General features: G+C 37.7%; 1 pseudogene; it reads right to left on the reverse strand.

The window, feature by feature from the left end:
- Positions 1-643: 643 nt before the first annotated feature.
- LOC122744962 lies at positions 644-762 on the reverse strand (annotated as a pseudogene).
- Positions 763-11,653: the final 10,891 nt, after the last annotated feature.

The following is an 11,653-nucleotide window of genomic DNA, read 5'->3' on the forward strand; positions in this document are numbered from 1 at the left end:
TCCCAAAGCCTTTCCCATATATGGGTATAGCCACAAGGCAGTGGAGGTTTAAAATCAGGGTTTCCTTCCCCTAGGTGGTTGCCTGCCAAGGCTAATGAGACCCACCTGCCTGAAGTGACTGGTTTTAAGGCACCAGTGACTTGCCTTCCGCCATGAGAAGGCCAGGAGTTGGGCTTAGGTTGTCAGAGGCTATTTGAGACACACGCTATTGGAGCATTTTATAGAGAGTGGGGGCTTATCCCCACTCCCACCCCAGCATGACAAACCTTTGTGTTAAGGGCTAAAATTCTAGCTAGTCTGTCTAAAATATCTAATGAGTGGTCGCCAATAAATTATAAGCTTTAGCAAGAGTTAGACTTTTAAGCATTTATTAAGGAGAATAAGAATTTGGTAAAGAGAGAGAAAAAGGCCTAGATTCCTATCTATTAAAGGGAGAGCACATTTCTAGCTCCCTTCTCCGCCAGCGTCCTCAGGAAAGAGAGCGCGAGACTGAGCGCCAGTCTCTTCCTTCCTCCTCCCACTCGTCCGCGTCACTTCCTGATGCCTGGTCTTGCCCTCAAAGACCTTCGCTTCATGGGCAGAACTCCTCTACAGTAAGTATCCAGCAGGTGGCGTTATTCCAATCGTTACATTTGGAACCAAAAGTCTACAGCACCTGGTATTCCCAGGTGGTCTCGCATCCAAGTACTAACCAGGCCTGACCCTGCTCAGCTTCTGAGATCAGAGGAGATCGGGCGTGTTCACAGCAGCATGGCCACTTATCCCCACTTCCTATAATAAATGGAAAAAGGTAGTTTTAAATAGCAGTATTCTTGAAGTGTTTTGTTTTGTTTTGTTTTTGTTAAATAAGTGTGGGACTGAAAGATCAAGGATATATCCAGCTATGATAGGGATGGCTAACTGGAAGCTGACTAGAAGCATGGGGTCATTTAAAGCTGGAAGGGTCCTAAGAAAGCATCTTGTCTAATACCTTCATTGTAGATATAAGGAATTCTCCCACAAAGAGGTTGTAACTTGCCCAAGGTCCACTGATAGTAACTGGTCAATTCATGATTGGAAAACCAAGTTACAGGATCATAGATCTAGAGACAAATGGGGCTTCAAAGTCCACCTAGACTAGCTTTACACATTAGAAATAAGAAGACTGAGGTTTAATGAGATGGGAAGATTTAGCGAAGATCACACTTAGTATAGTGACAGAATCAGGATTTGAATTCTGGTTACAAGCTCATAGAATTAGACATTGTCATGGCATTAAAGGTCATGCAATCCAAAACTCATCTTACAGATGAGACCACTGAGACTACATGAATTGCCTTGCCAGGGTCATGTTTACAGTAAGTGTTACAGATCCTCTGGTTTATGAGCCAGTGTTCTTTCCACAGGTATACTCCTCTCTATATTGACACACTCTTAAAATTAGTCCCATCCAAACCAATAATGTGGATTCTGATGTCCACCAGTGTAGATCGTTTTCTTTTAATAAGGAAGTAGAGAGGCTCTGAACTAATGAAGACACTCTAATGGAAAATTAAGGACTTCTGAAAATAAGTGCTAAAACATCTCTTTCGGTATCTTGGTGTGGTAGATTGATTTGAAGCTGCAGTGTTTATTATAACAACAAGTCCTAGAAGTGAGCAAGATGAATGAGAAACATAATGGAATAATAAACCCTGATTTTATTATTTTACATTCAATTTCATACTCCCCTTTTTTATGCCTGTCACTGACAAAGTTTCTACCTACAATTTATTTTACTAGATAATGAGCACTTTGTAAGTACTGATCATAATTTACTAGCCCAGACCACATTTCCAGTCCATTAAAAAATTTAGTCTTTAATAAAGTCTGTGGTTCAGAAGTGAGGTGGGGATGGGGTGAAAGGAGGACGTGTGCAGTGCTAGCTGATGACCAGATGTGTAAGCAGGCTAGAAGGACACAAAGTGGAAATGTTACAAGTCTGATTATGTATTGTGAGGATGGGAGAGGATGAAGGAGTAGCTGTAGAGAACCCCAAAAGACCAAAGATTGTAGTGTTCCCTTTGCTCTGTATATGCCCAGAAATGTACCAGAAATTCTATGACTCATGAATTGTTTAAGGCATAGGCCTAGGGTATTGCGTTCTGATAGATAGGGCACACTGTTCCTTCAACTCCTTAATCTAGAATTAGAAAAGTCTGAATCCAGAGATCATCAAGCTCAACCATCCAATTGTGCAGTTTTGTGAAGCTGAGACCCATGATAGGAAGTAATATGGCACAAGTGATTGAGTATGTCAGTGGAAAAGCCAGGATTGGCAACCAGACCTCAGAACACAGTGCTCTTTTCATCGCCTACTCTCTGCCTCTATCTAAAAATATTTTGTCCTTTTATTGAAACAAGTTACATAGACTGTAGGCAGATACACAGTCATTTTTCTTGTAGTTACTTCTCATACTAAACCTGTAAGGTATAAGTAATAATGGGGACAGATGGGTAACCTTCTCTTGTGTTCCATAGTAACAAACAGAATCTTAAATCATTGCTCTTCATAGTCACTTGGGCCTTCATATGGTTATTGAATCTCACTCTTCACCAAATAAATTAGTTTTGAAAAATCCATCGAATTTGATGTTCAGAATTATAAGCTATGATTCATTTCATAAATATTCCAAGGTTTCAGTGGTAACATCTTTTCAGAACTGGTATTAAAAAAAAAAAAAAACAGAAACTAAAAAAAAAAAATTGAGGAGGGGAGTGTGAAATCAATTTTAGTTACATTTGCTTTCAAGAATTCATTTCAGAATATTCCTCATTAGCCACTCAATCAAGAGCTGACTGGGGGAAAATGTAATGCCTAGTTAGAGAACAGTCTAAGGAAATAACCTATGATTTCATCAGGAAAATACATTCTCGGACATATTTGTCAATATCAGACTACCACAAGTATGTCAAAGGACAATTTTAGGCTTCATTCCCCTCAGATTTCTCAACATGGATTGGACAGGAACTGTCCTTCCCTATTCTTGAAGGACATTTTCAGTAGGCCCCTAATATCACTGAAGGATAAATTCTAAACTTATTTTGGATAAAATATAAACTAGAATCGTTATTTACATCTCTTAATAATCTAATAACAGTCTTGATTTAATACTATTCCTGTTCCTAGGGGGCAGCTAGGTGGCAAAGTGGATAAAGCACCAGCCTGGGATTCAGGAGGACCTGAGTTCAAATCTGGCCTCGGACACTTGACACTCACTAGCTATGTGACCTTGGGCAAGTCATTTAACCCTCATTGCCCCACAAAAAAAGAAAGAAAAAATACTATTCCTGTTCATAATCCCTCTTAATTCTAGAACCTTCCTTCTGAGTTTACCCCCAGTGTATACTCTATATAGCTTGTTTATACATCCTTATTTATATGCTGTCTCCCCATTAGATTGTGAACTCCATGAGGGCAAGAAGCCTTTGCCCTTTTGTATCCCTCGTACTTAACACAATTCCTGGCACATAGTAGGCACTTAATAAATACTAGTGGAATTGAATTACTTTCTCCAGCTGCTCTAATGAAAAGTATACAATTGTGAGATGGTGGAATGAGTCCAGTCCTATGTGTTAGGGGTAAGAATGGTGATCTTTGAGTTAGGAGGCATTTGTGAATCCAGACTTTGATTCTTATTAACCAGAAGGGCATGGATGGGTTGCTTAAACTCTCTGAGCCTTAATTTCCTCATTGGAAATGCTCACAGGGTGGTTGTAAGGATAAAAGGACATGGAGCATTTAAAAGTGCTTTTCTCCAGCCTCTGGATAATCCCTGCTTCTCTCTTTGCTCATTTTATTCTTCTTTCTGGGCTAGATTCATATGTGACTATATGTAAAGGTGGAAGGGATATCAGAGATCATCTAGTCTAACATGACCTCATTTTACACATGAGGAACCTGAGAAACAGGAGCATAAAATAACTTACCAGTGATCCCATAGGTAGTAAGTGGCAGGCAGGGTTTGATACCAGTCCTCTGACTCAGAAGTCAGTGTGATTGTTGTTTCTTTGGTTCCTTTTTTCTCCTTTGAACTATGTTGACTCACACCTCATTCTTCTCTGTCTACAAAAATCTCTTTAAAATACAGTCACAGAGCAGCTAGGTGGCGCAGTGGATAGAGCACCGGCCCTGAAGTCAGGAGTACCTTAGTTCAAATCTGGCATCAGACACTTAACACACACTTACTAGCTGTGTGACCTTGGGCAAGTCACTTAACCCCAATTGCCTCACTTAAAAAATAAAATAAAATAAAATACAGCCACATGGCACTAGGTCTAGGCCCTTTATTTAAGGCCTCTCCCATAGAAAACTTATATAACCTTAATGTAATAGAAAATATCAATAGTTTAGGATATGTATATATAGATATCTGTGCATATGCATGTGTTTTGTCTGTTTACATGAAAGATACTTAAAATTGCTAACATAATAGGGAGCACATTACCTCAATCCTTTTCAGTGTTTCTCTGGATATCAAAGTTATGCACTGTACTTGTAGCCCTCATAAAATCCAAGGTTCTCAGATCCCAATATCACTAGCAAGTTGGATTTTCAAAGCACTAACATCTTCTCCTCATGGGACTCAGAAATTTTAAAAAGAGCAAGCAAAGACAATTAGCCAAGCAAGATCTCCTTATTAGGAGGGGCATGCCTGGTAATAGGAGTCTCTTATACCTTGCCTTTGTGCCAAAAGACCAGTAGTGATATTTGGCCCAGTTTTTTCTTTGGTTGTTTGGGGTTTTCGTATTGTTTTATTTTGCTTCACTTTGTTTTTTGTCCTTAGGAGTGTCTCCCTTCTGATTGGCCTGGCTGCACATAACTGAGTACTAAGAGGTTTGCTATCTCAAAAGCTAACAACTAGGAAAAATGGCTTTCAAATATGGCTGACCTGCCCCACTATGTTGTTTTTGTTTGTTTGTTTGTTTTTCTAAGAAAAGCAGCTTCCTCTAGCAATCTTTGGCTAGGAACACATAAGCCATCTCTATCAGGCTTTCAGTGGCTTGGTTTTCCCTTGCTAGATGAGATCATCCCAAATCTTGTTGGGCCAATAGCAAGGACAGAGAGACATGTCCCTAGGGGGAGGAGTGGGCTCCAGCTTCCTTTTGTTTACAAAAGTTTTTCTGTCCAAGTAGATGTTTTAGGGCTGGGAGAAGACTGTGTTACTCAGTTACACCATTCAAAACCTGCCAGATCTTCAGAGGTTAGGGATCTGAGGAAACACATGGAAACACATCGAAATATTCATAATAAATGATATAATCCAACATTATCTTTCCTCAGCTTTGAGGGTATATGGTTTCACTGAGGAATTAAACTCATCTAAAATAATAGTTTGAGCACTCATTCCTGTGTTCCCCCAATATCAATTACTAGTTATACTTGCAATATCATTTTTTTCAGTACCAGTGCAAGTTTTTTCAGTACCAGTGCAATGTCTTCACATTATCACTGATCACATTGATTTTCACACAGTACCGTTTAACAAGTCAGCATCAAATGAGTATTTTTTCTTTTTGTTCTAGTATATTCCATATCTAGCTCTAGATCGATCTATCTATCTATCTATCTAAATTACATGGAAAAATAACATTTGGGATTTTTTAAAAAATGAGCTTTATTTAGAGCCTCATTGCTGGGCAAACATCCTATAATCGTGGTGACTCATCTTTTTTCATAATCAGTCAACTTCACAGATTTGAATTGCCGGCTTAAGGAAGTTCAAATTCCCATAATGGGGAGGCCAAGCAATACATACTGGAATGATCATTAGTACATAATTAATTGAATACGTATTATTAAAATAATATAAAATGGGGAGCAGCTAGGTGTTGCAGTAGATAGAGCACCAGCCCTGGATTCAGGAGGACCTGAGTTTAAATCTGACCTCATTCCCTTGACACTTACTATCAATTTTCAATTTCACATTGTAAATTAAACTGCATATATCCCCCTAGTTTCCTGCTATCCTTCTAATTTTGGCATCACTGGTTTTGTTTGTGCAAAAACGCGGAGCAATGAGGGTTAAGTGACTTCCCTAGGGTCACACAGCTAGTAAGTGTCAAGTTTCTGATGCCGGATTTGAACTCAGGTCTTCCTGAATCCAGGGCTGGTGCTTTATCCACTGTTCTACCTAGCTGCCCCCATTTATATGTTGTAATGCTATTTCTTGTTTGGTCATAAATTCTTTCTTTATCCATAGATCTGAGAGATAAGATATTCCATGGTCCCCTGATGTGTTTACGCCATCACCCTTTATGTTAACATCATGTACTTATTTTGACCTTGTCTTGGTACACAGTATGAGATATTGGTCTATACCTAACTTCTGCCACACTGCTTACTAGTTTATCTACCAATTTTGACAAATAGCGAATTCTTGTCCCAAAAGTTTAGATCTTTGGGTTTATCAAACACGAGATTACTATTGTCATTAAGTGGAATATTAGGTACATATTCTATACCACTGATCCACCACTCTATTTCTTAACTAATACCAGATAAATTTGATGATTACTACTTCATAATAAAGTTTGAGTTCTGGTACTACTAGGCCACCTTCCTTCACATTTTTTAATGATTATTATTCATTACTTTTGGAGGGGCAATAAGAGTTAAGTGATTTCCCCAGGGTCACCCAGCTAGTAAGTGTCAAGTGTTTGAGGCTGGATTTGAACTCAGGTCCTCCTGAATCTAGGGCCGGTGCTTTATCTACTGTGCCGCACAGCTGACCTATTGATTATTTTTAAATGGAATTTCTCTCTCTATCTCTTCCTTCCTACTGGAATTGGTAGGTAATATAAAGAAATGCAGATATTTATATGGGTTTATTTTATATTCTGCAACTTGCCTGAAACTGTTAATTGTTTCAACTAGTTTTGCATTTGATGTTCTATGATTCTTTAAGTATACTGCTGTATCATATGCAAAGAGTAGTAGATGTGTTTCCTTGTTGCTTCTAATTTCTCCAATTACTTTTTTCTCTTCTTATTGTTAAAACCAGCATTGCTAGTACAATATTGAATGATAGTGGTGATAATCGGTATTGTGGCTTCACTTCACATCTTATTGGAAAGGCTTTTAGCTTATCCCTGTTATAGATAATGCTTGTTGATGGTTTTTGATAGATACTACTTAACATTTTTAAAGAAAGCTCTATTTATTCTTTGGCTTTCTAGTACTTTTAAAAGGAATGAATGTTGTATTTTGTCAAAAACTTTTTTGTATCTATTGCTATAATATGTTTTTTTGTTGTTGTTTTTGTTACTGATATGGTCAATTATGCTGATAGTTTTCCTAGGGATAAAGTAGCTTTCTTGATTGACTGTTTGAAGCAGACTTCTTAGGGCTTCTCTCTTTCTTTGAGTACTGCTTCCCATAAACTCTGACATGGGCACCCAGTTCTAAAATTGGTTGCTTATCACCAAAATGGAGATCACCAAATCAGGTCTATTCAATTTACAGACTTCCACTTAAAAACTCCCTTAATTAATTTTAACATTAAGATTTTATTTTTCTTTCAGTCTAACATACCTGTTAGACATTGTAAAGAATAAATTGTTATTTGAGGTTTTTATGCCTTGCCACGCACTGGCCTGGGGCTCTGCAAACCTCAAGGTACTCTACCTACTGGCTGTAGCCATTGCTGTGGTGCTGGCACCTCTTGTCATCACCACTCCCGATGCCTACATGGGCCTAGCAAAGTTATAATGATTGGAAGCCTAGTGAGGGCAACCATGTGACTGTCAGAGCAGTCATCCCATTGGCTGGGGCTGTGTGGATTTTTTCTGGGATTGGGGGAGGAGAATTGAGCCTTCTAGCTGGACTCTGGAAGGCGACAGGAGTTCTGCTGCATATTCTCAGCTGATTCCTGGGCGGAGGTATTTTTTCAGGTTGTATAATTTACCTTTCCCCATTTTATTTCCTTTCCCTTGATCCTACTGATCCTGTTTGTGTTTTGTTTTGTTTTGTTTTTAAGTTCATTCTTGTTAAAATAAATCCTGTTCTGAGGGAGGCTGTAGATCTCCTTCCTTTCCCCAATATTGTGGTGAGCCACTTACCTAATACTCCCCAATTAAAAATTGGTCCCCACAACATCAAAATATTTAAGAGAGATACAAATCAATACCATCTTCCCCAATTAAGTACCAATTCTCTTCACCTTTCCTCACATATTTATATGTATTTTCCATCTCTAAGCTGCTATACCCAACCCATGTTTTGCACACCCTTTAAAAAGTTCAAAGCCACAAAACTCCAAGAAGATAAAGAAAAAATGTAAGAATAATTCTCATCCTTGGCCTCATATTCCTATTATTATATGCAAGTGTCTTATTGGTTTTAAAATGAGTAGCAGCAGTAACAGAAAGATTATTCACATCCAACTTATGGTACACTATTGTCAAAGTGCCCACACTACGAAGAGGAAATCTCTACTAACCATCTTCCTCTTTCCTAGAGTGAAATTATTGGAATTTTTAACATTTGTCATACATTTTCCATTGCTGATTGTGAAGAAAATCATCAAATCATTTCCCTCTCAAAACTCTTACCCAACAACTAAAAAAAGAACATATATTTTCATACAGGTTATCTTTTCATTGAAGTGCTAATTAGTCAGATGAAAATTTAAACCTGGAGAAGAGCATCTGACAAAGAATGCTAAGAAGATCTCTAAGTGAATACATAATTTATCCAGAAAGTGTGATACCATAAATGAATTAGAACAAGAAAAAAAAGAACCTGTCAGATGTATTCATAACTGAAAAAGAGAAAGGATAATAGGAATACTTAAAATTAAATGTGTTTATATAAAGAAAATCAATGTAGCTAAAAATAGAATATTTATGAGACATACTACCCACCATCTGATAGAAGCAATGGATTCAGATTGAAGACTGAGAGCTTTTTTGTTTTGTTTTGTTTTGTTTTGGATATGCTCTTTGTAGAGAGCATGTTTTGCTCGAGGATATACACTTATAACATGGGGTTTGATTTTACTTTGGGGAGCTGGTAAAGGGAGACAAGGACGATTTAGTAAAGAGTATATTAAATTTAATTTTTTGATGGAAACAAATAATGAACCTTTCATTTGAGCAGCACACACCACTAATCTTTGAGTTACGGACAAAAGCAAGACAGTTCCTTCTCATCATTAGAGGTACTCTAAAGTGGAATGATTTGCTTTGGACAGCAATGGATCCTCCTCACTGAGTGTCTTTAAGCAAAAGCAGATTAATTATTCAGGTACCTGATCCCCATTCTATCTTTAGAGAAAGGATCTTTGATCAGATACAGGTTGGCCCAGATGACTCTTATGTCCTTTCCTACTTAATGTTTCTGTTCTTATATGATAATAACATTCCACTAACTGTGTTCAATGTAATGGAAAACCCAGTTCTTAAAGGTTCACCCCTTCATCAGTATCTTATATAGCCTTCACATGGTCATCCTATAGTGATGCCTGGCACATGCATATGGTTCTTTGGATAATATTTAATGACATGGAGGGTCTGGAAAGCTGGCTTTTAATATAATTGTGAGGACATGTATTAGAAGTTCCTTGAAGAAATACTGGAGCAGGCACAGATATTCTGCAACTGTTTCTGGCCTACTAACCATGGGATTAAAAGAAGCAATTTCACTTCACAAGATAGCCAAAGAAAGGATGCCTTAAAAAACAAACCTTCAATAAACATTTTTATTTAAAATTTTAAGTTTCAAATTCTATCTCTCCCATCTTTTCTCCCTCCCCAAGAGAGTAAACAATCAGATATAGGTTATATATGTGCAATTATGCAAAACATGAAAAAAAAATGAAAGAAAGTGAAAAACTTCATGCTTCAGTCTGTGTTGAGTCAATATCGGTTATTTCTCTCCCAGCAGATAGTATGCTTTATCATTAGGACATTGGGATTTTCTTGAATCATTGTATTGCTTAGAATAACTGAATTATAAACAGCTCTCCATTGAGCAATACTGTTGTTACTGTATACAATGTTCTCCTGGTTCTATTTATTTTGTATCAGTTCGTGCATATTTTCTCAGGTTTTTCTGAAATCTTCCTAATCATCATTTCTTCTATCACAATAATATTCTATTACAATATATAGCACAGCTCATTTAGCCATTCCCTGATTCATGGACATACTTTTGATTTCTAATTTTTAGTCACCACAAAAAGAGCGGCTATAAATATTTTTGTACAAATAGGTCCTTTTCTCTTTTTTGGATGTCTTTGGGATATCAACCTAGCAGTCGTATTGTTGGGTCAAAGGGTATGCAGAGTTTTATAGACCTTTGGACATAGTTCCAGAATGGCTGGATCAGTTCACAATGCCACCAATTGTGGATTAGCATCCCAGTTTTTTTCACATCCCCTCCTATGTCCAACAATTGAAAAGCAGACCTTCAAGTGGAGCCTCAACCTTTTCTTTTCTCCTCTTATGCTATTGTATACTACTATGACACCTTTTCCAATAGTGCCTCATATGATACAATGGTCTAAAAGGAGATGCCAAAGGATCTCTCCTCTGAAGTTGATCTATGGAAATGCACCTCCTTAGTCACTTTTCTGACTTATTTTAGATAAATGCATCAGTAACTGTCCTTGTCAAGGGAGTGAACATCTGGCCAGTATTCAGAGCCTCTGGGCATCCAGACATCCTGGAGTCACAGCATCCAGGTTGTGCAATTAGTCAAATATTAAAGCTTGAGGAGCAATGAATGAACTTCAGGAACCTACCCAGAAGTAGCTAAGATAATGATGCATCCAGTAGGGAAGCTGCCTTTCCACATGAAGTTGATGGGAACAATGATATGTGGACGTTGACCTAAGTCCAAGTCCACTCTGCCCAGGTGGGATAAGGAAGATGTGTGTTTGAAAGGGAGGTGTAAGTTATACGTTCATTTGTTTTGTTGTTGTTGCTATTGCTTTAATAATAATTTTCAAATTAAATGTCCCCTTCTGAAAGCTAATTGATGGTAAATATTTAATAAAACTGATGTATTAGTCAATGGTACTTAACATTAAGAAAAAAAAAACACAATCAGTGGTCCTCAATACAACACCCTTGTCCCATCTATAGAAGGGGAATAAGGAGGTAATGTGTTAGAGTGGAATGAGCACCAGCTTTGGAATCAAGAGGACTGGGATTCATATCTTACCTATGCTAATTAATACCAATTTGTTCTTGGGCAAGTCACTTACCTTCCCTGGACCTCAGTTTCCTTATACATGAAATGAAATGTTTAGGCTAGGTGGCTACTGTGGTCCCTTCCAAGTATTGATCTAGAAATTGAAGACCCTGGGTGTAATAATAATAGCACTGGCCTCACAGTACTGTTGTAATGATGTAATAGAGTAATAATAGATGTCAGACCTTAGAGAAATGTGGAAACAATTACAGCTGGCATTTTATCTGACAAAATTAAACTGAATGATAGAGAAATCCTCACCTTCTCTTAGACAGGTAAAGACAAAGTACACAGGCAGGGTCTTGCTCTAGACTGATTATGTACCCAGTGAAAGGCAAGGTTTTGAATATTGATCTTACCTGGTTTTAAACTGTCTTCCTGAGGAAAAAAAATGAAGACAGAAGGAAGAGTCATAAAGAATCAGTGTGGTACAGTGGA

Source organism: Dromiciops gliroides, chromosome 2 (genome assembly GCF_019393635.1).
Source record: "Dromiciops gliroides isolate mDroGli1 chromosome 2, mDroGli1.pri, whole genome shotgun sequence".
NCBI lineage: Eukaryota > Metazoa > Chordata > Mammalia > Microbiotheria > Microbiotheriidae > Dromiciops > Dromiciops gliroides.